This window comes from Megalops cyprinoides, chromosome 18, assembly GCF_013368585.1.
Source record: "Megalops cyprinoides isolate fMegCyp1 chromosome 18, fMegCyp1.pri, whole genome shotgun sequence".
Lineage (NCBI taxonomy): Eukaryota > Metazoa > Chordata > Actinopteri > Elopiformes > Megalopidae > Megalops > Megalops cyprinoides.
In genome coordinates this window covers 330,212-335,211 of record NC_050600.1, presented here as the reverse complement: position 1 = coordinate 335,211, position 5,000 = coordinate 330,212, and the positions used below count along the sequence as shown (strand labels likewise).

Here is a 5,000-nt window from a genome sequence, read left to right as displayed (position 1 = left end):
GCATGTGGCGTGCTGCGAGAACACCCACCCCCTGAAAGCTGGGTGGCTGGGTTTGGGTTCGTCAGTATACTTCCTTCCAGCCTCCTCCTTCATAACTTTAGTTACTCCTCCAGCTTGGCCAATTTTGCTGGGTCTGACTCCAGGGTAGGCTCCTCCTCCTCCTCCTCCTCCTCCTCCTCCTCCTCCTCCTCCTCCTCCTCCTCCTCCTCCTCCTCCTCCCCCTCCTCCTCCTCCTCCTCCTCCACCTCGATGCCATCCATGGTCTTCTGCAGCTCGCTCTTGATGCGGTTCAGCTCCAGCAGGCCGTCCTGCAGCTCCTTGCACACCTCTCGGATCTTGGCGGCGAACTGCGTCTTGGCGCCCTTGCGCAGCTCGTGGGAGTCCTTGGCGAGGAAGAAGACGTCAAGCGCGAGGAAGAGGCCGGACATGACGCCGGTGGTGACGCTGATGACCTGTGCGGCCTTGGCGGCTCCGCCCGCTGCGCTCAGCACCTGCACGGTGCTCACTAGGCTCTCAGTATTGATCATGAGAGCCTTCCCCGCCCGCCCCCCCCTCCTTCATCACGTGCTTGACGTTCTGGCTCAGAGCATGCTTCGACACACTCTCTCTGTACTGCTCAAAGTTCCACTGCTCCAGAGCATCCATGCCCTCCTGCAGAGACAGACAGACAGACACACAACACACAACACACACACACACACAACACACACGCAACACCCACGCAACACCCACGCAACACCCACAACACACACGCAACACCCACAACACACACGCAACACCCAACACCCACACACACACACACACGCGCGCAACACACACGCAACACCCACGCAACACCCACAACACACATGCAACACCCACAACACACACACACACACACACACACACACACACACACAACACACACGCAACACCCAACACCCACACACACACACACGCAACACACACATGCAACACACACACACACACACACACACACACACACACACGCAACACACACATACACAACATGCAACACACACAAGCAACACACCACACACACACACACACACACACAATGTATTACCAGTGGTAGTGGTGGTATTGATGGTGTCTGTGGTCTTTTTAACATTATTAATATATAATTTAATATTATTCATGAATAAAGTGTTTTATTTGGTTCCTGATTTTTAACTTCTTTGTTGTGTTTTTGGCCAGCCCCGTCCCAGGTGGGAGGACCTACAGAACGGCCTCAAACCGCACATTACAAACTGTAAAACCTGCAGCATATACATCAGCAAACTGATGCATAAACGAGACACAGAAAGCAGTGAAGTCTGGCTCCACACAGATCATTCAGCTCCTGCTGACCTCTGCTGGGCCAGTGCAGCCATAGCTGGGACCTGACAGCGGATACGCAGGATTTCAGCTCCATTAGAAATGAAGCAGACTGCACACCTGTGTGTTTATGTCTGAAAACAGCGCAAACTGGCAGTGAAAAAGCTGAGAAGCTGCTGTTTGGAAAAACAGCGACCGCTGCGAGCTACAGACCCTGCATCAGAAAAACAGTGATTCTGAGAAATCCTCAGGATTCTGAATCATCATTATCATCACCATCACCATCATCACCAGAGAGAGAGTGTGTGTGTGTGTGTGTGTGTGTGAGAGAGAGTGTGAGAGTGTGGGGGAGAGAGAGAGAGTGTGAGAGCGTGGGGGAGAGAGAGAGAGTGTGAGAGCGTGGGGGAGAGAGAGAGAGTGTGAGAGCGTGGGGGAGAGAGAGAGAGAGTGTGAGAGTGTGGGGGAGAGAGAGAGAGTGTGAGAGCGTGGGGGAGAGAGAGTGTGAGAGCGTGGGGGAGAGAGAGCGAGTGTGAGAGCGTGGGGGAGAGAGAGCGTGGGGGAGAGAGAGCGAGTGTGAGAGCGTGGGGGAGAGAGAGAGAGTGTGAGAGCGTGGGGGAGAGAGAGTGTGAGAGCGTGGGGGAGAGAGAGCGAGTGTGAGAGCGTGGGGGAGAGAGAGCGTGGGGGAGAGAGAGCGAGTGTGAGAGCGTGGGGGAGAGAGAGAGAGTGTGAGAGCGTGGGGGAGAGAGAGAGAGTGTGAGAGCGTGGGGGAGAGAGAGCGAGTGTGAGAGCGTGGGGGAGAGAGAGCGTGGGGGAGAGAGAGCGAGTGTGAGAGCGTGGGGGAGAGAGAGCGAGTGTGAGAGCGTGGGGGAGAGAGAGCGAGTGTGAGAGCGTGGGGGAGAGAGAGAGAGTGTGAGAGCGTGGGGGAGAGAGAGAGAGTGTGAGAGCGTGGGGGAGAGAGAGAGAGTGTGAGAGCGTGGGGGAGAGAGAGCGTGGGGGAGAGAGAGAAGGGGGAATCAGGATGCCAGACACTCGCACCTGCAGAAACTCCAGGCACTCTCGGATGTCCTTCATCTCGTCCTGGTAGCCTTGGATCATGCCCTCCACCTTCTTGCGGTCCATGTTGGCGTGGACGGTGTCTGTGATGTTGGCGGAGGCGGAGGCCACGCCTCCCGCGGTCGCCACGCCGATGCCCACCGCCGTGACAATGATGGAGGTGCCAAAGGTGAAGGGAGCAAGGACCAGGCCGGTGATGGTGGTCACACTCCCCGCCACACTGGCCACCCCGCCCCCGACGCTGGCTGTCACCGTGCGCTTGTGGAAGCTGTCCGCGGCGTCCGCCACTGCCAGCAGCTCCAGGATTCGCTTCTGTAGAGACGCCCCCCGCTGGTTAAACAGACGCACAAAGAGCTGGGCAGCCAAGTACACACGGTCAGCAGCCTGCTCCACCGCCCTGAGAGAGAGAGACAGTCAGTACTACATGACTTTACAGGGTCAGCAGCCTGCTCCACCGCCCTGAGAGAGAGAGAGAGAGAGAGAGGGAGAGCTCAACTATGATAGCAAAAAGAAGAAAACTGTTCAGTAGCCACTAAAGTACCCTGACACAGACGAGCGTGTTTAGCCGAGGGAGACCAGAAGGACCAAGACACCAAGACACTGAAGACACATGAAGCCCACACTCAGCAACCCTGCCAGAGAGAGACAGGAGAGAAAGGGAGGGAGAGACAGGAGAGAAAGGGAGGGAGAGAGAGAGAGAGAGAGGGAGGGAGAGAGAGAGAGAGAGAGAAAGGGAGGGAGAGAGGGAGGAGGAGAGGGAGGGAGAGAGGGAGGGAGAGAAGGAGAGAGAGAGAGAGAGAGAGAGAGAGAGAGAGAGAGAGAGAGAGAGAGAGGGAGGGAGAGGGGGAGGGAGAGGGAGAGAGAGAGGGAGAGAGGGAGGAGGAGAGGGAGGGAGAGAAGGAGAGAGAGAGAGAGAGAGAGAGAGAGGGAGGGAGAGGGGGAGGGAGAGGGGGAGGGAGAGGGAGAGAGAGAGGGAGGGAGAGAAGGAGAGAGGGAGAGAGAGAGAGAGGGAGGGAGAGGGGGAGGGAGAGGGAGAGAGAGAGGGAGGAGGAGAGGGAGGGAGAGAAGGAGAGAGGGAAAGAGAGGGAGGGAGAGAGGGAGAGAGAGAGGGAGGAGGAGAGGGAGGGAGAGAAGGAGAGAGGGAGAGAGAGGAAGATTTACTCACAGTTCCGACTCTTCTTCAAAATTTGATGACTCATTCCACTCATTCCAACCTAACAGCATACAGCAGAGTGTCAACCACACACAGGCTTTCATAAACACTTTCAGACACACACACACACACACACACACACACACACATACAGAAACACACACACACACACACTCACTCACTCACACAAACACACACACACACTCACTCACTCACACAAACACACACAGATGTGCATGCAGTATATCAGAGACGTGTGCACCCACCTTCGACTGTCCTCCACCACTCCAGCAGAGTGTCCTCTCCCTGTGAAAAAGAGTTTCTTGTTCAAAGCACACCTCCACTCAGATCACACCTCCATCTTATCTCTTCATCACCCCCCACACAGACAGCGGGCTGGGAGACTCTGCGTAAGAATCCCACACAGACAGCGGGCTGGGAGACTCTGCATAAGAATCCCACACAGACAGCGGGCTGGGAGACTCTGTGTAAGAGCTTACACACAGACAGCGGGCAGGGAGACTCTGCGTAAGAATCCCACACAGACAGACAGCGGGCTGGGAGACTCTGCGTAAGAATCCCACACAGACAGCGGGCTGGGAGACTCTGCGTAAGCATCCCACACAGACAGCGGGCTGGGAGACTCTGCGTAAGCATCCCACACAGACAGCGGGCAGGGAGACTCTGCGTAAGCATCCCACACAGACAGCGGGCAGGGAGACTCTGCGTAAGCATCCCACACAGACAGCGGGCTGGGAGACTCTGCGTAAGCATCCCACACAGACAGACAGACAGCGGGCTGGGAGACTCTGCGTAAGAGCTTACACACAGACAGCGAGCTGGGACAGTCTGCGTAAGAGCTTACACACAGACAGCGGGCGGGGACAGTCTGCGTAAGAGCTTACAGAGCGTAAGGAGAACGTAAAGGCAAACACACCTCAGAATCCAGCGCCTCTCTATCAGCGGGATTTGGATCCAACTGCAGCTGCTGGATCTGCACAGCACTGTCCTGCCAGAGACAGCATGTCACTCAGCACAGATCAGAGGCTGAGATTGGCTGATGCAGAACAGCGATTGGCTGAGCAGGTGTAACGTACCTGTAGGCAGGTCTGTTCCTCTGTTTCCACAGGAGCCTCTGTGTCCTTAAAGAAAAGCCATGCAGTTACACACCTTCAGTCACCTGCTTTATTCAACACATTCAACTCTGTGTGCATGTGTGTGTACCTGTGAGTAAAAGTGGGTGTTTACGTGTGTGTGCGTGTGTGTGTGCGTGTTTGCACTGTACCTTTGGTGCAGAGCGGAACAGAGCTCCAGGTAAAATCTTCTTGATTCGAAAAGTGACGGTCTGGGGAGCAGAGAGCTGGGATTATTTCAGCCGAGACACACACATCCACTGACAGGTAAAATGACGTGTTACACTGACAGGTTTGTGCTGAGATGCAGAGGATGCAGTCAGTGAGAGGCACGCAGGTCTACA

General features: G+C 55.7%; 1 pseudogene; it reads right to left on the bottom strand.

Annotated features, from left to right (window-relative positions):
* The window catches only part of LOC118793709, a 13,337-nt pseudogene that overhangs the window by 178 nt on the left and 8,159 nt on the right, over window positions 1-5,000 (bottom strand).